General features: G+C 31.2%; 1 long non-coding RNA gene across 18 annotated transcripts in view; it reads right to left on the reverse strand.

Annotated features, from left to right (window-relative positions):
* Positions 1 to 4,895: 4,895 nt before the first annotated feature.
* Positions 4,896 to 27,153, reverse strand: part of LOC118203489 (uncharacterized) — a 28,870-nt gene continuing 6,612 nt past the window's right edge. For 4 of the 18 annotated variants that reach the window (XR_015040629.1, XR_015040631.1, XR_015040607.1 and 1 more), the window contains 3 exons: positions 20,933 to 21,010; positions 6,655 to 6,751; positions 4,896 to 6,088 (listed from right to left, as the gene is read on the reverse strand). This is a non-coding gene — a long non-coding RNA (uncharacterized LOC118203489). The other 14 variants (XR_015040601.1, XR_015040612.1, XR_004760574.2 and 11 more) reach the window with 7 other exon arrangements.

Raw genomic sequence — 27,153 nt, forward strand, 5'->3', positions numbered from 1 at the left:
TATTTACAGCGAAAAGTCAATAGAATTAAGAGAGTGACAGAAACAGAATTCTTATAAAATTAAGAGATTGCAATACATTCAGAGTGTGGAAGTTAAATCATCCTGTGTAATAATTAGGAGTATTGTCCCTATTGATAAGTGGTGTATTTTGATATTTGCTTCAAAGTGTCTAAAATTGAAATATTTACTGCGTTATAGCCTGTAGAGTTAAGAGTGTGACAGCCAGAAGTTGAAAGTTATAAATAAGGTATATTCGAAGTATTTAATTAAGAATGCTTTGTCTTATTACTTACAATGTCTTACTAAATTGAGAGTATGTGACAGACGAAAAGTATAAGTTAGGCGTTTTCAAAATATTGAGAGTGTGTAACATTAATTAAAATTCGATTTTGTAGTTTCATGAAGGTATGTTTAAAATGAGACTGGCATACAGAGTTTCTAGAAGGTATACAAAAAGTACTTCTGATTTACCGATATGTAATGCTGCGGATTAATTAGGAATGTGGTCTCTTTAACTGTTCCAAGTTCTGTAGAATTAAAATAGTGTGACGTATAGAAACTAAATTCTTATAAATTAGATGATTTCAATACATTCATTCTTATAAATTAGATGATTTCAATACATTCAGAATACGTGAAGTTCAATCGTCCTGTGCAATAACTGGAAACATGATCCCACTTGATAAGCGACGTATTTTGATATTTACTGCAAAGACACTGTAGAATTTAAAATTTTTACTAGATATAGTCTGTAAGGAGAAAAAAGTGTGATAGGCAGAAACCCAAAGTTCCTAAAATTCTTATAAATTTGCAGTGTTAGATGTATTTGTTTTTTGCGAAGTGGACGAAAAGAAACAGTGTTGGTAGGCAGAAATGGTTTTATTAATGTATGTGTTAAATAAGAGTGGTATGGAGAGTTTTCAGAAGGTGGAGAAAAAGTATATCAAATTTGCAGATCTATCATCCTGCATATTAATTAAGAATGTACATCCTGCATATTAATTAAGAATGCACATCCTGCATATTAATTAAGAATGTAGTCCCTTATTACTGCGAAACTCCTGTTGAATTAACCGTGTGTGACAGAGGTAAAATATAAATTCTTACAAATTAGGTGTCATAAGTCATGAAGTTTAAAGTTAGTTCCTTTTTATCATTCTTACAGCGTCAAACATCTAGAAAAATGTTGTCCTCCCGATTTAAAATTAAAAGTTTTATAATTTGAGCATCCGAAAGTGCCCTGTGGTAAAAAAAATTTAAAGAAAAGAAGGTTAGCAAGTTGTTATCATTGAATTACAATCCTTTTTCTGACTACTGTGTAAATAATAAGTCTGTCATTCATTAAAAATCTTTAGGAATTAATTAAATGGACTAGTTTTAAGTTTGAAGGTGTAAATTAAAAAGTTAACACTTGTTAAGAAATCCCCCTTGCGGAGAGTACAGGCATTCATAAACTTTTAAATGTTCCTGTGATTTTTGGAAATCGAACCATGCGTTAAAAGTACTTTCCATGAATAGTGCATTGTGTGACCTCTCTTTTAGTGAAGCCCTTTGATTGAGTACTGACAGTGAATTCGTAATCATTATGCGAGAAAATAATGAACCTACTAACAAATCCCCACCACAGTAAAGGTATCAGTGTTCAATAAACGTTATAAAAAGTTATTGGTGTAAGTGGTAATAAGTGGAAAATGTACAAATCATGCATTGAATGAGTTATTGACTTTGAATAGTGTAAAGTGTGATGGTTTAAAAATACTGTGGATAGTATAAAAAAGTACTGAGATTGTAAAATTTATAAAACGAAGTTGGTGAAAATATGAAGTCATAAGAGAGTTGCTTTGTTTTTAGTTTAAATCCTTAACTGAAAATTAACATGAGCTATCAGTTGTACTGTGTAAAGGAGAGAGAATTAAGATAACTTTGTCCTCCCCATTTAAAATTAGAAATGTATGATCTTAAGCATGTGGACGAAAATAAAATTTTCCTTTAAGAAAGGTTTCTTGAAAAGGTAGCCAGTTGTTTACTTCAGAATGTCCCTCTTTTTAATTACAGTATAAATAATAAATCTGCTACGTGTTAGAAAGTCTTACAAATTAATTAAATTTAGTGGTGTAGTTTCATTTTGAACTTTCATTAATCGCTTTGATTGCAGTAGGTCTTAACTGAAACATAGGTGAGAAGTATTTCATCTCTCGATTTGTTACTTTTGATATGAAGTTGCGAGTGGCCTTTAATTATGAGTAATATCTTCTGAACTTGTGCAGCCATGAAATATCAGTTGGTAATTTCCTTTGATTTTAGATCCTTTTACTAAAATTAAGCAAACAGTTATGCATTGTAAAGCAGAGAGAAGTAGACATGTTTTGTCCTCTCCTTTTAAAAGTTAAAACGTATAATTTAAACTTGTGAAAAAATGCCAGAGTCCAGGTACTTAGGTAGAAGTGTTTTTAAAGAATGACCCTTGTCCTAACTACAATATAAAGGATGAATCTGCCTCGGTTTAGAAATTAATGGTATAATTTCCACAGTGAAGGTGTGAATGCTGAAGTTGAGTATTTTTGTATATTTACAGCGAAAAGTCAATAGAATTAAGAGAGTGACAGAAACAGAATTCTTATAAATTAAGAGATTGCAATACATTCAGAGTGTGGAAGTTAAATCATCCTGTGTAATAATTAGGAGTATTGTCCCTATTGATAAGTGGTGTATTTTGATATTTGCTTCAAAGAGTCTAAAATTGAAATATTTACTTTGTTATAGCCTGTAGAGTTAAGAGTGTGACAGCCAGAAGTTGAAAGTTATAAATAAGGTATTTTTGAAGTATTTAATTAAGAATGCTTCGTCTTATTACTTACAATGTATTGTAAAAGTTGAAGTTGTGAAAGTAGGTGAAAATATGAAGTGATAAGAGTTCCTTTGTTTTTAGTTTAAATCCTTATTAATCTCTTATTTTTTGTGTGTTATCATTATGTGTTGTTATTAATTTGCCATTATGTAAAGATACTTTTATGGAGTCCTAACCGTGAATGTGTAACCATTATGCGAGAAGATAGTTTACCTGGTAATGCATCCCCATCACACTAAAGTATCAGTTTTCTTTAAGGCTTGTAAAAGTTTTTGCTGTAATAAGTGGAAAATGTCCAAATCAGCTTAAAACGTGTTATTTACTCTGAAGACTAAAGTGTGACGCTTTGAAAATATTTTTAGTAATATAAGAAAGTATGCTGTTTATGAGAGTTTCGTTTTGTAATATTATTAACAGCGTTGATTGCAGTAAGATTTCGTCTCAGACATATTTAAGAAGTGTTTGATGTCTACATGTGGTTTTTAGTTATAAGTAATGTCTTTCGAATTTCTACATGAAGAAAGAGAAATATTGGTTAGGGATAATGTGAAGTCATAAATCAGGTCCCTTTTATTTTAGATTAACTTCTTTACTAAAATTAAGCTTGAGGATATGTTGTCCTCTCCATTTAAAATTAAAATAAATAGGGAAATAAACATATGTTGTCCTCTTGAAATTTAAAAATTATTTAAGCATGTGAAAAAATGAGTTTTGTTTCTTAAAAAAAAAAAAAAAAAAAAAAAAAAAAAAAAATTAGTTAGCCAGTTAAGTACAGTCTTTTTTAAAGAATGACCCTTGTCCTCACTGCAGTATTAAATGTGAATCTGCCAAGCATTAGAAATTAAGAGTTGAATAGTTTTAACAGTGAAGGTGTGAACGCAAAAGTTAATATCTGGTAATGAATCCCCGTTGCAGACAGTTTTGATGTTTCCAAAGCTTTATTAACTGTTTCTGTGGTATTTTATTTGGAAATCGATACATGTGTAAAAAGTTACTCTGGAGTTTTTTCTGGACCTCTTACTTTAATAAAGCCCCTATATTGAGTCCTCACAGTGAGTGTGTGTGTAACCATTATGTGAGAAAACACGTAACCTGGTAATGTATCCCCACCATAGGTATGAGTGTTCAAAAAGTCTTATGAGCGTTGTTGCCGTGGTAAGCGGAAATTGTGCAAATCATGCATAAAATGTGTTATTTACTTTGACAATGACAATACAATTTTGAAGTGCGAGCGTTGGAAATAACATTGATTAAAATAAAATACTCTTAAAATTAAAAATGAAGTTTGATTGGTGAAAATACAAAGTTCCTTTTTTTTCTAGGTTAACTCCGTAACTAAAATTTAACTTATGCTATTAGTTGTATGGTTTAAAATTGGAGAGAATTAGATACTTTGACCTTCCCATTTAAAATTAAGAATTTATGATCTATGCATGTGGAAGAAAGAGCTGTAAGAAAAATTTTTTAACAAGCTCTCCAGTTGTTGGAAGGAGAGTTCTTTTTATGGAATGACCCTTATTTCCACTACAATATAAATAATTCAAATTTCCACTACAATATAAATAATTCAAATTTGAGAGAGTAAGAAAATATTTTTGTATGTCCTTCCAAAATATTTGGTAATTTAAGTACCGTAATTTCCAGAAGAAAGGCCGCATCGTTTATGTATTTAAAACTTATTTCAGTGGGTGTGGCGTTTCTACCAAAGTAGAACTTAAGTGCATTAAAAAACAGTATTTCCTATGATGTCATTGTGCAGTTTGTATGACCTTGTTATTGTACATAGATTGGTACTGTTCCGAAACAAAAGACCACTCAGTTGCTTTCTGCGAACTTTATTTTGCTTACATTCTTTCCCTTGAACGGACCTATGTGCCTTATTCATCCTAAACGGGATCTCACTGAAGAAAAAAACGTGAAACTATAACGCAAAAGAAAATTAAAGGTAAGAAATGTTGAAAATATATTTACTACTAAAGAAGTCCATAATTGTCATACTCGTACTATATTCTAAAAAATGTTGCAACAACGAGATATTAAATTTGGATGACAAAAGAAAATTTTAAATTTTATTTACAAAGGAATTAAGCAAAACTGTACATCAAATGAAGCCATCAAAACCTGATTCTTCACTATATGAATTAAAAAGAATTAAACTATCTGAATTAAAGTCTTCCAGATCATTCATCCTCTTGTTTTACAGTCTTTATCTGAGGATATAATTTCAGCTTCTTTGAATGCTGCTATTAGTGATGATGTTTTCACTGATTTCCATGCACTTCCTACCCACTTTGCAACTTCTTCGATGCTACATGCATTTTGCCGCTTTTGGTATACATATGTAATCCTTCATTCTTCCAACACTCCCACCACTTTTGGACTTCAGCTTTGAAGGATTTATTACCTGACAAATCTAGTAGTTGTAAGATTTTTGTCAAACCACCAGGTATTATTATTGCTATGGTCGTAGACAGTTTGTGACATCTGGTTAAGTAAATGAGCATGCATGGAATCCATTATCAATAACCCTTTTAGTTGGAAAAAAGATCCCTTAATACACTGCAAAACTTTTTGTAGCCACTTATGCATGACTGTTTCGCACATCAATCCATTCTCGTTTGCACAGATAATTATGTCATTAGGAAAATCTCCCTTCGGAATAGTTTTTCTTTTAAAAATGATCATCGGCTTTAGCTTGTCATCGTTTGTGGCACAAGCTAACACACATGTAAATGACATTCTTTCGTGCCCCGTCGTAAGCACAGATACAGTTTTTGCACCAGTTTCATCAACAGTTGTCTTTGTAGGAGAGTTGAAACTCATCATGAAAAAACGGTATTTCATCCATATTTATTATCTGTGATGAAATTTCCCCCCTCTCTATAATATCTGTCACATATTTTAGAAAAGATGCCTTTTTATCCTCCCAGTCCATTGGTAATTGTTGCCCGACTGTTGTTCTAGTACGCACAGAAATATTTTTTCTTTTCATAAATTTGCTACACCAGCAAGGCCCTCCTTTGATATCATTTATGTTTGTTTGTTTTGCCGTAACTTTTGCTTGCAAGCGAATTTTTACAGTTGAAATTGTCATTCCCTTTCCTTGTTGGTCCTTTATCCAGTTGGCACGATTGTCCTCTATATTTGGCCAACCTTAGAGTATCACTTCTTTTCTGGTGTGAACCCTCCAATAATAGGTATTGTTTCTAAGATTTTGAAGATCCTTTAACCGCACCTTCCCTGAAATACAAACGACAATTTTTTTGATTACGATACCAATAATTCTTGGTACTTGCCAATAACAACATTCATCTTTGAAGGAATTCGAAGATATGAATTAAATATTAAAATGGCGAGGTAATGCACAAATTTTCAGTAACCTATCAGGGAGCTGATTACAGCTCGTTAATGCACAAATATTCTATAACCAATCAGAGCTGATTACATCACTCCTAGAATTAAAATTATTTAAATAATCATACATAATAAAATCATTTTTTCAAAAAAATGCTAAATTAAATTGTATTTTAATATTTAACAGCCGTAAATAAAGTTTAAAACATTAGATTAAATTTATAGATATCAAAACTAATTACTTTTAAAGTAAGGTGACATCATTGATTACATCATCCACAACAAAAAATTTCATAAAATACCATAAACAATAAAATTTTTATTTCAAATAAAAATGCAAAATTAAATTGATTTTTAATATTTAGAAGCCATATATAATATTTAAAACACAGAATTTATGCATAATAAAATGCATTATTTTTAAAATAAAATGACAACAAAGTATATGTTACCATAAATAACTTATCATAAGTTGTATTACTTGCCAAAATCCGTGCAACTGCCTACCAAAGTAGCACCACGGCGTTTACGCTGATGCAGCCTTTCTTCCTGAAATTATGGTATAAAGTTTGGTTTATATGGTAAAAAGTTTTCTCTGTGTTATAAAGAATCACATTTCTGTATTGTAGGATATGTTGGGTGTAGTATTAAAAAAGGTGAAAAAGATCTTGTGAATAGAAAATAGTATTAAAAACAAAAACTGAATTCATGACAGTGAAACTGATACAGTATTCTAGATAATGAAATAAGTACGAGGGTAAGTGTCCTTTCATCTTCTGAAGTAATGTTCTTAAATGTAAATTTGTTGAATGTACAAGCTGTTCAGAGGCAATTGTGTCACACTTTTAAATTGCTGTTGCACTTGGTAGTTTCATGTAAAGTTACTATATTGTTGCACTTACTAGTTTCCATGTAAAGTTCATGGAATGTGCACTTTAAACAAGTTGTTTCCTTCCATTGGATGATTGAAAATAAATTCCCCCTAATGAAAAATAAGAATATTTTGTAAAATAGAAGAACGAAGAAAAATTGTAAGTTTGGCTTGTGAAAATACAAAGTCATTGTTCGCTTGCTTAGATGTAGATTAACTCCACAACCAAAGTTTAGCTATAGTTGTCATTTGTATTGTGTAAAGTTGAGAGAAGTAATGTTATATTTTTCTCCCATCTAAGGTAAAATATATATAATAAGTTTCTGGAAAGAAAAAACAATAGCTAAGGTTAGTTAGCCATTTATTTAACATAGTTCTTTAAGAAAGCCCCTTGTTTTCACTGCAGTATTAATGGTGGTCTTGCCATGAGTTAAGAGTTTACTCATATAGTCCTGACTGTTAATGTGAGAACACTGTAGTTTCATCTGGTAACATGGACCAAGGTATAAGGTTCCATAAGCATTATAAGTTGTTGCTCTGATGTGCAGAAATTGTTCAAAAGATGCATAAAAGGTATGATTTACTCTGAAGATTAACTATCCGTACTTCCTTCTGGAAATATTTTGTGTATTTGCTCGTATATGTTGAGTTTAATTTTAACTTATTTTCTTCATTAGTGGTAATGGTTTGTATTAAATGCCATTAAATAATTTTGTTGTTCTGTGGTGATTGAGATTGAATGTATGAAATATGGTACAGAAGGAAAATACCAGTAAGATTTGATAGAAATAGGTTATTAGAACTGTAAATTTAAATTGGTAGTTCTGTATAGTGTGATGTGTTACACATAGTTTTGAATATTGAAAAGAGATAAAGGATTGAAAAGGAAAAGCTTACACTTGTAAAGTTTTCAGAAGTGGAAACTCCAATGTGAGACCAATATAAAATATGATATGTACAGTAGTTTGATGGAGAGGAAAACCTTTTCCCCTGAAATGTCCTTAATTAATGATTTCCGCAAACTAAAAAATTTATTGATTGTGCGAGAACTTATGAATAATAGTATCTACGCTTCACAATTTATTGTGTTACTTCTCTTACTCAGTTGAAATGAGTTTTGCACTATAGCAGTGTGTATGTAATGTTATGTTAATCGTTTCAGTACATGATTCAATGGTAATTCCTTAAGCAGAAATTTCAAGAACATTTCCTGGAATTGTAGAATTAAGTAATTCAAATTTCACATAACCCGCTAAATAAAATTTAAGGCTTAAATGAAAAGAAATAATATGTAATTCCCCCTTTAAATAAAAATCTGTTGAATTTTAATTGAAAAAAGCCTATTTTTCAAAATCCTTTAAAAATTTCAAGTAATGAAATCGTTTTTACTTTAAACTCTCCATTCCTCCCTTCCCATTTTTTTTAAAAATGCAAGTGTTAAACTTTCTTTATGATTTCATTTTAAAATCAATCATTATATTTTTGAATGAATTAAAGTTATCCTATAAACTTACCTATTTCCAAGATATGTTAATCTTTTTCTGAAGATCCAAGCAAAAGATGTTGGAAACAGCAATGGATATTGCGGGATTGTATATTTCCAAGAGATGCACATCGTTCCCTCAAGACATCTCAAAAATGTGTGCAAAATGGTGTGGATACGGCAGCTGTTCAGTACAAGCTGTCCGGCTTGGAGCTCCTCTATTTGCACTGCTGCCACAGAATTTATCAGGGAGCTATTTTATTTAAGTTGCCAAAGGGATATATGAATTATGTAACTAATGTTGCAAAAGTGTAATATTTTTGTAAACTTAGTAGCTAATTATGTGCTAAATATTTGTTCAGAAGTTGATTGGTTCTTTCTTGGCCAAACTGCAGCTCTCTAATCCCTTAGATAAAATAGCTATTTTCATAATGATAATGTTAACCTCTAAACTAAAATTATGATTTTAAAGGGAATACATTATAATAGTTATATTAAAGGAAACTTGTGCTATAATATGATCTCTTAATTGCCAATAATTTTGATATTTGGCTATACAGTTGGTTTAAGCATTTTTGAAAATGGATCAAGCATTAATAGTCCAAGTTAATGCACAAAAGGAAAAGACAAATTTATGCATATTACTATCTTACTTTATTCTAAGTTAGTTCTGTTTTATTTTCAATTTACTCCTGATAAATCAGTTGATAATTATTACTTCTGTCTTTGTTAAGTTATTTGTGCTTGATGAATGAGTTTAATCTGATGGTAAAGGATGTTAAAATTTGTATTGTAGGAATGTTACATTTTTGACTGATTAAAGACTTCGGTTGGTACTGAGTGAAATTACAAAATGCCTGTCTGTGGAATTTTTAACTGTTCTTTAAAAATAATATCAATAGCTGAGACTCCAGCTTTTAAGTGTATTAATAGTATCCTTCTTCTTCGGATAGATTAGTCATGTAAATGGATCTCATGTTGTAAAGAATTTACTAGTCTTCAGTTCTAGTTTCAAAATAAGTCTTCTATTATTTACTTCTGTTTATATTACATTTACCACTTACTTAACTTTTTAATAAAAAGACTCCAAGTCATTGAGTATGGAAAACTTTGAGGAGTTTGCCAAAGGAAGAAAGCAATGTTATTAGTTTCCCCCTTTGTCTGTCCTCCGTCCTCTGTGGTCCAGAAGAATGAAAAAAGTCTTATTCTACTGCTTGTTTATGTAATTATGCCTTCAGTTTTTGTAGATTTATATTTCATAATTTTAGAACTCAGCATGAACTAATTGGCATAAATTTTAATGCATTCCTTGCAAATTTCAGTCGGTAGTTCAGAGTTTGTGCTCAACAAGTCTTTCAAAAATTGCATGATGAGTAACTAAGGTGTAATAGCATGTGTGATTACTTTACTTTTTGATGCAGGTCATGTGTTCTTTGTCTAAGGCTACTTGTTTTCCTACTGTTTGAATGTAGGTCAGTATCATTCTCATAATTTATCTTTCTCCCATTTGAAATTTTGTGTATGATTTCATAACATGTGTACATTATTTTCGATTCTGTGAATTTTCACTTGTTCAATAAAAACAAAGCTAATTATGTTGTAGCTTAGAGAGTAGAAAATCTTATCATGAAACACATTTGAGTGGGCCATAACTAGGCTATAAAAACTGTAAAGTTACAAGAAATAAATTACCTGTGCCTTTGTGATCTGACTTGAAGCTCGTCCGAAAACTGTAAAATGACAAGAGATAAATTACTGTTGCCTTTGTGTTACAATTTGAAGCTCGTACGAAAATCAGTTGGAGGAACCAGATTTTAGTCCCCAGTAGGGGGATTACTGATTTTTCGTATTTCATGCTTTAATAACTCCTCAGGTAAGAATTGTGGATGGTAAAATTCCATAATGTCAATCCTTTAACTAAGTTGTGCTGAAGAATTCTGTAAAGTAGCACATAAAGTTCAACTTAAAAAACTTCTTTCTTAATGGATGATTTGAAGTAATTTCATACTTTTCACATAATATTTCAAACTATAGATACTATGTGAAATTTAACAAAAAATTAATAAAGATTTATGTTTGCTACAGGTTTTCTGGTATTGGTTTGCAATTACAGCAAGTGATGTGGAAAGGCACATGTTTTGAGTTACATAACAGAAACTGAGCCATTTCTCTTATTACAAAAAGCATATGATGCATGATGTGATTTAAGAATTTTGAATTGTATAAAGAAAACATCTTTCTAATTGCATGATTTGAGGTAATCTCATCTGATGATCAAAAGAGATACTAAATGTAAAATTTAATAAAAAATTGATAAATTATAATAAAGGATTTCTGATAATTACAATGATAGTTGCCGAAGGCTCGTGTTTTGAATTGCATAAAAGAACAGGAGCTGGATTTACATTGCTATTATTACAAAAAGCATATGCTGCATGAATGTGATTGAAAAGAATTTTGAATTGCCGTTTATTATATGTTGATGAAGAATAAGTGTATAAAATAATGTCGTTAAATTAAGTTAATCTGAGAGATGCAAGAAGTCAGTGTGATTTCATAAGAAATAAGTAAATAAATAAATTATAATAAGATAGAGATTCAATGTTTGCTACAGGATTTCCGATATTGATCCGCAACTATAATGGCAATTGCTGATGGCAAATGTTTTCAGTTAGAAGACAAGAAATCATGGTGCCAATATTCATAATACAAGAAGTATGTGTTGCAAGATGCGATTAAAAAAAGACTTTAAGTTGGCCATGTATATTCTGTGTCTTTGATTTTAATGAATTTTACTTTTTCTGTGTGAAATTTCATATCATGTAATTAAGCTAGGAGAAGAAATGGATATCTGAGTATATGGAGCATTTAGCATGTTAGAAAACCAGTCTTACCAAGGTCTGATCACAGTATATATTATTTGGAGGATCTTTTAATTCATACATGAAATGATAATTCCTTGAAACAAAGGTTGAATTTCTGTTTTTGATCTAGGTACAGAATGGGTAAAAATAGCTTCTGTCGTAGTAATCTAATCTACAGGGTTTGTAGCGGTTCTTATATTTGAAAATAAAATATAAAGGCCCTTATAGGTGCTTACTTTATTTTTTTGTTTTTAGTGCTTATTTTTTGCTTTTAGTCCTTTTTTTTTTTTAATTTTTGCATTCTCGTTCCGCTTGGTCAGTTCATATTCATGTTTATTATGATCATTATGCTTATATTATGAGTATATGTATGAATGTTCAAAAGAAGCAACGGACCTTTTTTTTTATTTTGTCACTTTCCAATCTGGATTGAATAGGACTAAAAGTTCTGTGGTCTACCAACCCAAGCGAAGAATGATTCTATTCCGGAAATTTAATGCAGTCTGTTGAAAATTAGAATGAAAAACACCCCAGATTGGTACGACTCTTTCTTTTTCTTTATTTAGTTCTTTGTTCTCCCAACACCGGCAGCTGTTGAATCCGATTGCGTAATATCATGTAGGGAAGAATTACGGCGCACGTATTGCGCAATAACGGTTGTGATATTTTGCAGAGATAATTAATTTTGATGTTCGGTCCGAGATTTGTTTATGAACACTTAAGAGTTTTACTGTGCTTGCAAAGCAGAATATTTTTCTGTTCCATTGGTTTGTTTTTATATGATGCACATATCAAAATGTCAAAAGCATTTATTTTATCTAAAGAACGGTTACAGTCTATCCCCCCCCCCCATCCGCTCCTCTTTTTCAAGTTCCGCTCGACTGTCCGAATATTCGCCAATTTTCAAGTATGCGGGTAGTTAAGCTTTTACTGTTAAAGGATGACTGCATGAAGCAAATTTCTGTCTTCTGATTTCAGAAATGTTCCTCTTTTTTACATAAATTACTTTGCTTGCAATATCTGTTAAGGGAAAACTGATATACGATGAAAATTTAGAAAATGTTCAGAATTTACATTTAAATTAGTTAAATATCAATATGAGTGGAAAAATAAATTGCATTTATTATTAAGTTCCAAGCGAATAGAATAAATATGCCTTATTATTTATTTCCTTTATTTTGAACTGAAATTTCATCATTAAATCTTGTAATATAGTTTAGTTCTGCATAGTTTTTTTTTTCTCTCATTGTAAACTAGTTCTGTAAATTAAACTGTTATTTAAAATTTAAAAAAAATAATTTTCAATGGTTGAGGTAATGCTTATTCTCTCTTAAAAAATACTGCATTTCTCATATTTTAAATTACAAGTCTAATTTTTAATGTTATGCAGTTGTATGTAATGTAATTAGACCAGTGCTTATTTTTTTTCTTAAAATGTGCTTGAAAAGTGCTTATAGGTGCTTATTTTTTTAACTAGAATGTGGCTATGAACCCTGAATCTAATTCCTTCCCTTTTAAGAAAGAAATGTATAAATTAGATGAAGACAACATGAGTTATTTAAATATTTAGATGACACTATGACTGAAAGTTGTGGAGCATGAGATGGAAGAAGAAATAGTATTATTAAGTAGAAATTGTTACATGTTAATCAATGTGTATTTTGATGTGACCAGATGAACTGGAGAAAAGTTTCTGAATTCTATAGAATTACTGTCGATACTGAAAATAGTAATTACATGTACTAAAATGAATGTAACAAACTTAAAAACATATAATGGCTGTGATAAGTAAATGCGTTAAGTGAAAGCAGCTTTCTCTAAAGTCAATTTCAGAGTATAACATAAGAACGAAAATAGGAAATGAATCTTCAGGAAGCTAAATAGACATTTATGTAGTTGCATTCACTTCTGTGTTCGATAAAAGTTTCTAAAAATTTTATTATCTGTAACAATGCTTTAACACTACATCAACACTGCTGTGCATGCTCCAGGATTTTACATTAATTTTGGTCATTAAAATATGTAAATAAATATGCTGATAGCTGGCAAATTCTGAAAGTTGGAATATATAAACTAATAGTAAATAATAATCAAAAATACTGTTTTCAGATTAAATAAAGTAAGGATTAAGTGATTAAACAGAAACAATATTCTAGAAATATAAACGATGTTTACAAGTATAACCTGCATGTTACGTTTCTGAATGTTAATGAGATTTGGAGTAATGGTTGAAGTTCTTGTTAATCCTTACATATAAATCCAGTGAACAACAGTGACTGTGTGAACTATATTAAGACTGTATCTGCTGTGTAACCTTTTTACACAGCTGTAAATAATTAGATCCATGTTGCTATTCAAAGGTAACTATGAAATAAATAAATAAATTAGGTGTGTGATAGCATTTCTGTGAAGTAGAATTTTTTGGATTGAATGTGTTTATCTATGGCAAGGTAAATAAGTAAATTAGGTTCAGATTTAGTGTATACTTTTGTTGAATGGAATGTACTAGCTGCTCTGGCCAAATATAATTAACTCTTGTCATTTAAATCTTTTAAAAATTTAAAAAGCTTATTGTAATCAATCTGAATAAAGATGTTTATAGGCAAATAAGAGTAAAATCCAAAAGTTTAGAGAGCAAATAATTTGAATAAATTAACTGTTATAACATACTGGGAATGTTCATGATGGATAAAGAATATTATTCACTTCACTACTTATTTATTACCTGAAAGAATATTATTCAGTATTTACATTTTTTAAGTCTGGAGCAAGTATTACCTCTTAATGTGAAAACCTGGAGAATAATTTGGAGCTATATAAAATGTGTATATTACATTGCAGACTGTTTGCTATACTAAGCTTCATACTATTACATTGCAGACTATTTTCTATACTGAGCTTCATCTTATTACATTGCAGACTATTTGCTATACTGAGCTTCATACTATTACATTGCAGACTATTTGCTATACTGAGCTCCACACTGATGTAAATATTTGGGTTCGAAATATGTGATTACAGAACAGAAAGGCAAAAAAATGAGTGATGATAACATTCAAGTGCATTTAGAATTTATTTGTACTGCATGTGATCATCTGTGGCAAAGTATATAATTGGACATATTAAATGGTTCTGATATGATGTATAGTTGCTTTGGATAAAATTTATTACTATTTGCTATGTTTGACATTTAAGGAATTTGTAGTATAGGAAGTATTAAAGGCATAATTAAGAAGGGCTAGTTATTGCTTTTCTTTTAAAATGTGATGCTTGTTATAAAGGATAGCTTATCTGCAGTGCATTCATTCATTGATTAAGACAAGTTTATTACAACTAAAAATCTGGTAAGTCATGTGTCATATAAATAATGGATTTTTAATTAATACATATCCAGAAAATTTTGCATTAAATTTGTGTGAAGTACTTGTAGAATACTTTGAACTGATCTTTTTTTTAAAGGTGTGGCTGTGACGAGAAATTTATCACATGGTAACATTTCAAAAATGTTTCATAATTAAAGTTTTTGAAATTTTTTGAATACAAGACAATTAATATTTTTTTTTTCAAAATGAATTTGGCTGTTTTTAATTTCTTGATTGATAACTGATACATGATTCAATTGTTTACTTTTAAAATATTTGATTGTTTTAATTTCATTCTTCAGAGAACTTCATAATTAAAAAAAGTGTATTTGTGTTGAAAAAGAAAATTAGTGTTCATTCTGAAATGAAGTTTTAGATAATTAGTTTATATGGTAACGAAACTTTTGTATTACAGAAATAATGCAGAGTGCAGTGCACAGCTGGAAGGTGTAAAAGTAAATTGTTGGAAAAAATTATCTTTGTGCAATAATCAAAAATTTGTGTTTCAGAAATATATGTTCAGTATGAGCCGTATTTAAGGCGGGACTGAAAACGGTTATCTCAAAATAAACAGTACAGTCAGTTCCCGCAGAATCCAGCATTTGTCGCTGTTGATTGAAATTAGCAGTGCATATGTTGTGATTCTGCAGGATATTTTTGTTTTAAATCTTCATTATTCATGTACATTTGTGGCTGTCATTGAATTATTACTTATCTTTATGCAGTTTATAAAAATGCACCGGCGATTTATAGAGGAGTTACACCTCATGAAAGTCCTTTAGATGCCATTCATAAAGAATTATTTTGCAAGATACGCATTTCAATTAAATCATTTTGTAGCCGCTACTGTTTCTGAATAATGCAATTTTAATATGTGAAAATTTCTTTTGAAGATAACTAAAGTATATGCATTCTGTTCTGAAGTTTTTGGTAGCCAAGTGAGTAGGAACACTGGAAGTTAAATCTGATTTCATATTCCATTGTACAAGCTGTCTGCATGAGTTATTCTCATGTTTTTCATGTGCATTATGCATATTATACTGAGTTTTCATGTATATTATGTATTATACTGATATATTTCTTTTAAATATTAAATGTGTGTCAGCAGAGTTCATATGTTCCTTAAGAGTCATTAGATTTTTTGGAATCTATTTTTGGTCCTTTAAGTCCTTAATTTTGGCCAAAATCAGCTGAAGGTCCTTAATTTTAATTATCTGAAATTTCTGTCTGTTTTTCTACGACTGCTATTTTGAGTGTGAATTAGCATTTTGGAGGAATACTTTTGGCAATTCATTGACGTATATATATTTATCTTTTCAAGAGTTATAATTTGTTTCTATTTTGAATATAAATGATGGGATACTCGAGTTTCTAAGCAAGAAGTGAAACATAAGAATTTCGAAATTCATTTTTTCTAATAAAGAGCTCTTAAACAACTTTTCACTTTTGGGGATGTGAATTCTTTTATTAAACGGTTCTAAGTTTGGCGACTTTTCAACATTTTAGCGATTTTAAGATAAGTTTCTATAGAAACTTTTTAATTCCGAGTAATTTTTTTAATTCTGAGAATTTTTCGACAATTTTTTTTTAAAACATCGTAACATTGATTAATTTCATTAAAATAAAACATTTTTATTTTTCGCTGTCATGTTATAATGTTTCATTTTGGCAACTTGTTATACAATACAGTCAAAAGTCATTAATTCGGACACCCATAATCTGGAATGATCTATAATCCGGACCTCAAAGCTACAAACTTTCTGCACATGCATCGCTTTGACGCATGCGCGTAAGACCTTTATGGCTGCGAATATGCATGTGCGCATGCGCGTTTAATGTATAACAGACGGTATAAGCTAAGCTAAAATTACCTAATTATCTATTTCAGTTAATGTTGCAAATTGCATTGTTCCTTAATCTTCGAATTGGATCCGGCTTATTATTTTTTGCAGACTGTTAGAGCAACTTTATAAAAGTAAGCTTGAACTTCCGATTATGTCAAATAGAATTTCCGATATATATTTACTAATATGTAAAGAACCTACAAAGCGAATGTATGTTTCGAAGTCCATTAAACAAAAGTGAAATTGCTGCAAAAAATGACTTAACTATTCCGAAATCTGTTTATCAATTTCACGCTGCTCTGCGGCGGCGGCGAACACTGCGGCACGCATTGAATTGGAAGTTGATCTGTTAGCACTATCCTTATCTTCAGATGTTTTCAACGCCGCGGCTCGAGTTGATCTGTCAGCACTATCCTTATCTTCAGGGCAGATGTTTTCATTTTATTTGGCTTATAATTCCTTACTAAATATAGTATTTCATCTCGATTCCGTGTCTTTGATATGATTTAAATCAAATTCCTCATCATTATAATTTGCTTCCAATAGTGAAGAAAGTGACACAGAGGTTACTGAGAACGAAAAAATTTCGATTGACAAATTAGTTGGTATTCTCGACACAGCAATTATAGGACTTGAACAGCGGAACTTTGTAACTGAACAAGAAATTATGTCTGTTTATAGAATTAAAGAGAAAGTATTATCACATAAAACGAAACAATTTACATTGAAAGAAATGTTTAATAAAGTAAACAAATAAATATTAAGCTTTTTTTTTTGTAAATTTTGATACCCTTTAGATCATAATTGTTCTTTATTTCATACGGTTTCATATTTTTAATTTTATAATTTCTGCATCCATCTTACCAGATTTAAACTGATGATGTATAATCCGGAAAAATCGATAATCTGGAATCGCCGAAGTTCCGACGAGTCCGGATTAACGACTTGTGACCATATTTGAATCTGAAAAATAAACAAGGTATAATGCTATAAAGTACAATTTACGAAACAGCTCTTAGCAAAAGCAAAATTAGCTATGTAATTGCTAATTTTGCTTAATTATTTGTGAAAATCAATCCACTGCCAGTAGATAAGGCACTTAATACTGCAAGTTGATTTAGGCTGATTTTCTCCACATCAGAACAAATAGTTGCCATTTTACCACATAAAATTTTATCACATATATAGCTATATGTAGTGAGAAAAGACCATGTTGAATCACTTTGTCAAAAAGAAATGATCCTCCAAATTTACAATTTAGGAATGCTGCTCTAGCTTTCTAGCCTGCATTATCACAAAAGACATATTGCAAATTGCTCTGCCAGATGGTAATGGATTTGCCTTCCGTCGATCTTCCCTTTCAATAACTAAAGGTGAATCAGGACACACAAATCCATCATCACTGTTCTCCTAAATAGGCTCAGACTCCAAACTAAAGTATATATATATATATACATATGAATTATTGGTTTACAATATATATAATTAATATATACAAATATTACAAATTAGGTTTAGGTTTGGTTTATTTGATGAGGGCAAAGCACTCGAGCGCTATCTGCCAAAGCAAAGGGATGCCTTTGTGGAGGACTTTCTACGGGAAATAGTGTATTATAATTAGCTTGTATACATGTTATACATGGGGAAAACCATAAAAACGTCCATCCAACTAAACCATTCACAATTAGGTTTAGGAAAATTTAGGCAACAGATAGCAAATAAAATAATAATGATACACTGGTCTTATAAGTATATTACTACAGAAGGATGAGTCATTGTCCAAACTGTTGCTTGCATAGTTGCAGTGTCATTTGCTAAAGCAATAAATGTGAGTACTGTGTGCTGGAGGTTTCACATGAAGAGACTCTACACCTGAGTATAAAATGTTCATGTTCCAGTAAACATTGAATTCAGAGGGGCAAAAATAACCCTTTCATGGTGAATGCTTCAATCACCAACTGGCTCTTTAAGGCTCTGTTCAAGCAGATGTATAAATGTCATAACTGTCAACTAATGGGCGCTTCATAGTCAGACCTTGCTACGTCACAAAAACTGGTTTTGGTATAATATTCAAAGTATTCAACTTTGTGCTGACTTGGTATGAGAGTCGGTCAATCAGAGCATATGCACAAAACCTATTGAGAGAGAAAGCTGTACACACAGCCACATATGCACAAATTTAGCTTCTCTAATTGGCTACGGCTTAGACCCTCTTTCATAGGTGTGAATGGAATTCCCACATTTAATGCCTTATGATTATACCTCTATGACATTTATACCACCATCTGAACGGAGCCTCAGGATGGCATACTAACAGGATGTCTTGTGGATATAAGCAATTTATACTGTTAAGCCTAACTTTGGGAAAAAAGGTCACACGAATTAAATTTGTTGTCTAATTGTTCTAATTATGACAGGAAAACATGGGTAGTAATCAGAATTAATGGAACATTTTATCCTTATATTTTTCTTAAAAAATTCTATAAAATAATAAAATTTTTGGCTTTTCTCAAATAAATATATATGGAAAAAATAGCCACACAATCACAGATTTGATTTTGTTATATTTTATTAACAAAATTAAAATTTTTAAAAATCTCTCTGACAAATGGAAAATAAAACACAAATGAAAACAAAGCAATATTTAAAAAAGAATATTAGACTTCTTGATTATTCCCATCAAAATAATCAAACCCCAAAATATTTTCGTTTGCTTCAGTGTCACGTCTGAAAATTTCACATTTTAAAAAACTAGACAGGACTTAGTAACTCCAAGATGATTATGTGCAAAACTGTTTGTTTTTTTTTTTTTGCAATGCATTTTATAACATAACTATTTAAAAAAGATTAAAAAAAATCAGTTCATTTAATAGCACTTCTAATATTAATATTTGGTTCTCTTACAAATTCGAAAGGTTTCAAATCTTAAAGTACGTTAGTGGAAAATGTATTTGTTCATTGATACGACCTGCATATGTGATTTCTGTATCTGATAACATGTCCGTATAAGAATCGCTGTAACCACCACTTTCCAGTTCTATAAGAATATCATCACTATCCTTAGTGTCAGAAAATTACTCATTCATCATATATGTAAACTTTTTTTCTGTTAAATAATGTTTTCGTTATTTCCATTTGGAGTACAAAAAATATTTGTTTGAATGACAGCCAGACTCTAAGAGGAATGAATAAAACCTTCGAAACCACAGAACCGTCATATCTCAAGGATAAAAGTTTTGGAATTATCGATAGTTTACATTCTGTATTGTTCAGCGAAAAGATGTATTAGTACAATGTAAGGAAAAAATTTACAATATAAGGAATATGAATTTATATTTAAGATCAGAACCAGTGTGGGAAGATTACTTAGGTAATTCAACTTTATCCTATGTCATAGCCTATTACTGTCTAGCATGCTTGTTTTGGAGATGAGGCAAAAAAACAACCTTTATTTGGCACAGATGTTGAATAAAATTCTATAAATATTAAGGGTGATCTGACTCAAATCTATTTCTTCAACTCCAAGAGTGTGTGGGGGCTTGTCTCTGTCTTCCTCCCACCTTTTCAGCCTAATTGACAATATATATAAAGGCAAATGGAGTCACCGCTGGCTAGCAAAGATGCTGTGCTGCAGGAAGATCCAAGTTAGAAACAAACACTGGTTTTGTGTTAGAGGCTCTTAATTACTCCTAAGACAGCTGTAGGATAATTTATAGTTCCCATCTTTGCATGTTTTGATTGCTGCAATCAATGAAGCTGGAAATCCCATTTCTCTCTTCAATTCACAGAAGTCATATTTACTCTTACGTGATTCTATGGATCTTCTCATAAGTTCATCAGTACTCTTCAGTCAAGGTCAAACCCAGTTAAAATGAAACCGTCTAATTCAAGAAGATAATGCTAGATTTTCCCATAAAAAACACCTATGAATAAAAACAGAGTACAATACACTGCCTTATGTTTTATGTAATTAAAAAAAAAAATCTTTACACATGATTTTGATATGTGCTGTATAATATTTACATGTTTTTTCATGCAAAATGTCCAAATTTTGAACAAATCAAATTCATTCCCCCTTTTTTTTGATGCAGTTTGATAGCTATCAGTATGTAAACCACAAAATGTGACATCCTAGAAGAAAAACACAAATGATGCCGTACAGAAAAACATATTTACCCCCAAAACTGAAATCTCCAGATCAGAACTGAGAAGAAAAAAAACATAATTTGTTAACCATAATTAAGTAACTATAAGAGTTTCAATATCATACATAGCCAGTAGCTATTTTAGAACTAAATCAACTTACCTCAAGAAAGACTGGTTCGTCTTACGAACGTAAGCTGTAACTTCTGGCATAGAAAAGTCAAACGTTTCCCTTCCAAAACTATGAATGAAAGAAATAAACTGTTATAACAATTTTAAAAATTTATAAATAAATAAATAGCACATAACAATAAGCTCCATATGGCTATTACCCATGTCAGAAAGTGCGACATATATTGCTGTATAACGTTCTGCCCATACCTTGTGTAGCTATTATATCAGAAAGTATGATCACAGTTCAGAAAAATTACAAAATGTGTTATTTATATCTATCTAAAATGGTACATTACATGATTTGTGAAAATAAATAAGAGGGTTCTGCCAATGAAATTCCTTCCAATAAAGAAATGTAGGAATAAAGAAAATACAGTGTTTACAAATGCAGAAATGCAAAAGGAAGTATTTGCAAAATGCAAAAGGAATATTTTTTAAATGTACAGAATTCAGCTGACATATTTTTCAACAGTTAAGCTACATAGGAAGCATGTCAAGTATAGGACCTATGACGACAACAATTATATCGATTTAATTCATCTATGCTCATTAATAAATGAAAAAAAATTGCAATAATCAACACCATGAAAATGTTATTTTCTTTGCTCACTGAAATATTTGCATTCACTGAGTTAGGAAGTATCATTCATATATTCACTGCAAATTAACAATGTTTGCTGCTAATGAACTACAATTATTATACAGTACAAAGTCCGTAATCCGGAATGATTTATAATCTGGATATCAAAGCCACATACTTTTTTTTTTAGTATGCTTTACACATGCACGTAAAGAATGCGCATACATTACACACCATATATTTCCACAGTTATAACACCTTGGTTCTTTACTCTTATTAGATATAGTACATGCTTTATTTTGTGTGTTAGTATTTGAATAACCCTTATTCTTCCTATCTGGAATACGGATTTTCTCATAAATTTTTAATTTCTCTTTGAATTCAGAAATAGTTTTACACCCATACAAAATAAATTTTTTACTACTCTAATCAGGTATCTCATTGATTACATAATCAAAAATTGATGAATCATCAACAGAACCATAACTGGCTATTTTACGCATGGTAATTAAATATTCGGAAAGGGATTCACCAGGTTTTAAGTGTCGTTTAAGTCCAAATATAGTCTAAATGAACCACATTTTTTTCTACTTAGCACGATATTACTTGTGTAATCAGAACAGCTTGGCTTAATGATTTGTTTCTCTAATCATTTTCGATATCTGTTTACCAACTTCACGTTTTACGCTGTTCTGCGGGGGGACGGGGGAAACGACGCCGCACGCAGTGAACTGGAAGTTGATTTGTCAGCACTATCCTTATCTTCAGGGCAGATGTTTTTATTTTATTCGGCTTATAATTCCTTACTAAATGTAGTATTTTATCTCGATGTACTCCGTCTTTGATATGATTTAAATCAATTTCCTCATCATTATAAATATCAGGAATACACATCAAATTGTTTTCTGGTTGCAATTTTCTAATTTCGACTATGTGTAATGGATGCTTTACGCATGCGCGCGTTGAAAGAAATGTTTAATGAGTAAACAAATAAATATTAAGCTTTTTTTTGTAAAATTTGATACCCTTTAGATCATAATTGCTCTTTATTTCATAAATTACGGCTTCATATTTTTTAATTGTATAATTTCTGCACGCCATCTTACCAGATTTAAATTGATGATCTATAATTCGGAAAAACCCCTAATCCGGAATCGCCGAAGTCCCAACGAGTCCGGATTACGGACTTTGTACTGTAATAATAATGTTTTTTACTTTATCTGTGTAGATACACTTTACAACAGGACTGACAATCTGAAATCTGTAATCGGATGGATTTAAAACTTGGATCTGTCTGCAGCAGCCTCTTCTGTTCCATCATCAATTTTAAGATAATTATATGTTGATTTAAACAGGCATTCAATAATTGATTGAAAAAATATTAACAAAAATTACTTATAGCTTGAAGCAATTTAAATAGCAAATCACGCAGTATTGAACACAAACATGAAAAAAGAAAGTTCTCACCTAAAAGATTAGGCCCTTAAAAGTGGAATACATTTTTTAAATGTTGAGTCAATATGAATTCCTTTGAGTTGAATTACTTTAAGTTGAAAAATTCCTTTGAGAATTACATATTTGAATTGTGATTTTTGAAAAACATGTACAAGAACAGAGCTTAGAACTTCTGTTTCCAGAAAGTCTGTTACATAAAATGTGGAAAGCTTCTTATTGGTGGATTGTTGATCAGACCAAGGAAGGGTTCAATTATGAGGCTCTTAGGCATATAGCCTTTATCCCCACATCAAAGAATTATTTTTATCGCCAAAGGGAGGGTTCCGCAAAGAGGTAAAATTTAGTGTCAAAGTTTTAAATTAACAAAAGAGTAACTACCTTCGACAGTGAAAAAAGGTAAAAACACTGAAAGACTTAATTTAGTAATTTTGGTGTCGAAAAAGGGCCAGAATCAACTTTGAGGGGGGTTACTGTTAGTTTTGGTACATTTATCTTTACCATGTTGGCAACACTAAAGTTTCTTCTCTGCATGCGAGCTATGGATGTCGGTGTAATGTTGTGCACATGTTATCAAGTTTCAATAAAAAATGTGAAAAGATACGTTTCTTATTTTTCGACTTGCTTCTTGATATGATATCGGTTTATTTAACATGGTAGCAGAGCGTGGTTTGTGAATATGAATGAAGAATTTAGTAGTTATAATTTGCTTTAAAAGTTACCGGTACTAGCGTAAAAATGGTATGTAAAAGAAGCAGTGATATCGGCATACCGCTATTTTAATTGGAAAGTGCATATGATGAAATTTCTTCAATTTAAAAAATGTAAAGATGTGGTTCAGCAAAAAGTCAGTGAAAATGATGACGTGGAAAAATGGGAAGAAAAGGATATCCAAGCTACAAATTACATTTACGGCGGCATAACAAACAAGCAATTGGAATACATTTACGAGTGTGAGACTGCATTTGATATAATTACGAAATTTGATGCAATGTATTTAAAAACTTCAACATCTCTACAAATTGTTTGTCGAAATAACTTAGAATGTGTGAAACTGAAAAATTATCCTGATGTAAATATATTTTTTGATGATTTTGAGAAGTATGTGAACACAAGCTGAAATATGCCGACGCCACTGTGTTGGAACAAGAAAAATTGAACTATAAGCTAAGAGCATTACCTTCAAATTACAGTCACATTGGTGACTTAATAAAAATTATCCTGATGTAAATATATTTTTCGATGATTTTGGGAAGTATGTGAACGAGCTGAAATATGCCAGCGCCACCATGACGGAACAAGAAAAATTGAACTATATGCTAAGAGCATTATCTTCAAATTACAGTCACATTGGTGACTTAATAGATGTATTACCAGAGAAGGACAGAACAGTTGATTACCTAAAGAGCAAAATCAAATCAAAATTACTTGAAAAGAAAAATGATTATGAAGATTGTGCACCAGCAGAAAAATCAAATGCGTTCAAAATTGAAACAAGCAAATCGGGTCCACAAGGAAATGTTTGTTATAATTGTTGAAAACCTGGTCACATTAAAAAGAACTGTTGGCATGTCCATCAAAGAAACTATCGTGATAATGGCTCCACTAATTATCGTGGTCGAAGTACTTCAAACAATCAATAACGTAGTCGTGGTTTTAGTACACATCGTGGACGCAGAGCATACTCTAACCACAGAATAAACAGTCATCAAGGAAATGGTTTTCACACTACTGTTATCAAAAGTAACATGTCAAGTTCCAGTGCAAATACAGTACACTCCCGATTATCCACGGAATTGGGTGGCGCGGCCGCCGTGGATAACAAAAATTGCGGATAATCCGAAAAAAGCTAAAAACGGGTATAGCAAAAGTCATTCCAACTTTGAAAAATCGTTTTATGTACAATAAAATGTAAAATAAACATGGAAATGTTTAATTAACGCTTAATAATTTAGTATATCACTCAAAACTAATAGATATGTACTGTTTTAATACTGTAATGTATTATGTAATTACAAAAGCATAACTGTAAAACTATACCTTTTTGAAGAAATCAGTCATTTGTGTTTGCTTCTTGCTTTGGAAGCATTTTCTCTTGATCCGAAATTGCATTTTTTGTAGTGTAAGTTTCTCAGCCAACTCCGTGTCGTCTTGTTCTTCCAAATAGCTCAGCAGTTCGTCGACTTGTTGCAAAGCAGCTTCTTGAGTCTTCCGCATCTACACAGTGGGCTCTTCTCTGCCTTCACTTCGCTGTCCTTCATTCTCGGTCTCTCCCCTTGCTTTCTTCACAATTTCGTCATCTGTTAAGCGTTCGAAGCCAGGTTCGTAGATGTCACACTCCAACCACTCGTTAATGTTTTCAGCATCGACGTTCTCACCATCAGGAACTGTTTTCACCATATCGGCAAGAGTTGCCATGGGCGTGTCTACATCTTCATTCCCTTCCTCACAATTCATCATGGAACTTTGGAAATTAATTCTAGTTTTTGCGTAATCGTCAACACAACCTTCTTTCGTTTTCCTGACATTTTAAATCGGTAACGAAAAACACAAAACCAAAATGCACAAGCACTGAACACAATAAAAGATAAGAAATTAACCCCGACCAGTTCGCAAACACTTAACAGGCTTAAACTAACAATGGCGAGTGGGAGGAAGTGGATGTGTGAGTAAGATTAAGACGAGAAAGGGCAGTGCAGCAGGCACTGCAAGGGTGAGTAAGAAATCACTTACTCATCAGAGGAGAAGGTTCCAAGAAGGCCTGGGATATTTTTGCCATAAATAAGCACGATGTTAGCAAATTTAACATTTCGCTCAGTTTTGTGAACATTTTTATTTTCTTTGCTTTATGCTTGTAAAAAAAAAACCCTTTGTGTGGCAGGCGCGGATAATCGGGAGTCTACTGTACTGTGAAAATAAAAATGAAATAAATTGATTACTGGATAGCGGATGCACAGACCACATTATAAACAGTGATGAATATTTCAAAGAGCAAGTCACTTTGAAGGATCCTATTCAAGTAAAAGTCGGTGACGCAAGGATTTTTGAAAGCTACAAAGGTTAGCAATATAATAGTTTCTTTTCCTGTATATGACTCTGAATCTATCGTAACATTGAAGAACGTATTTTATGTAAAAGAAATGAAAGCAAATTTTAAGTTATTCGAAGATTATTGATAATCATAAAACAGTTTCAAAAGAAAAGTTCTCTAAAATATATAATGTCAATGGTTCATTAGTAGCAATAGCAAAGAAAGAAGAAACATTATATAAAGAGTTATGTTAAAAATAGTAAAATATTTGCAAATTTGACCAACAGTAAGTTAATGTTAAAAGAAAAATTGCACCGTTCATTTGGACATGTAAATTTTAAATACCTGGATACTATGTGCAAGATCAGCTATTAGAAGGAATCCCTAAAGAAATAGAAACCGAATATATGTAGTGTGCCATATGTATTGAAAATAAAATGCACAATTTACCATTCAAGAATAATAGAAGAAAAGCAGAAGATATTCTGGAGATTATACATACAGACGTAAATGGACCTCACAGAACAAGTGGATGTAATGGTGAGAAATACTTTGTGAGTTTTATTGATGATTATAGCAAGTTGGCAAAAATTTATTGTATCAAATCTAAAGATCAAGTCTCTGATTGCTTAATTGAATATGTAAATGAAATTCAAAATTTAACAGGGAAGACAGGGTATCTGAACTAAGATGTGATAATGGTAGTGAATATATGAATAGCAAGGTATACAAATTTGCAAGAGAAAAAGGTATCAAGATAGAGTCATGCCCACCATATGTACATGAATTAAATGGTACTGCTGAGCATTATAATAGAACTATAATGGATATGGCAAGATGTCGTTTAGCCAAAGCAAAAGTTCACAGACGTTACTGGCCTGAAGTAATTAAAGCTACTGCTCATTTGAAAAAAAAAAAGGACATTAACAAATACTGTTGTAAAGAAGACACCATATGAAATATTTTTTAATAGGAAACCATCTGCAAATGAATTGAAATTATATGGAAGTAGAGTGTATGTAAGAAAACCAGAAGAAAAGAGAAAATCTAAGTGGGATAAAAAAGGCTGAATTTGGAATTTTACTTGGATATAGAGTTTTGATGAATAACGGAATAATAGTTGCCAGGCGCGTTGACATCAATGAAG

This window comes from Stegodyphus dumicola, chromosome 1 (genome assembly GCF_044657685.1).
Source record: "Stegodyphus dumicola isolate Sdum_Otavi_A_Nest chromosome 1, ASM4465768v1".
NCBI lineage: Eukaryota > Metazoa > Arthropoda > Arachnida > Araneae > Eresidae > Stegodyphus > Stegodyphus dumicola.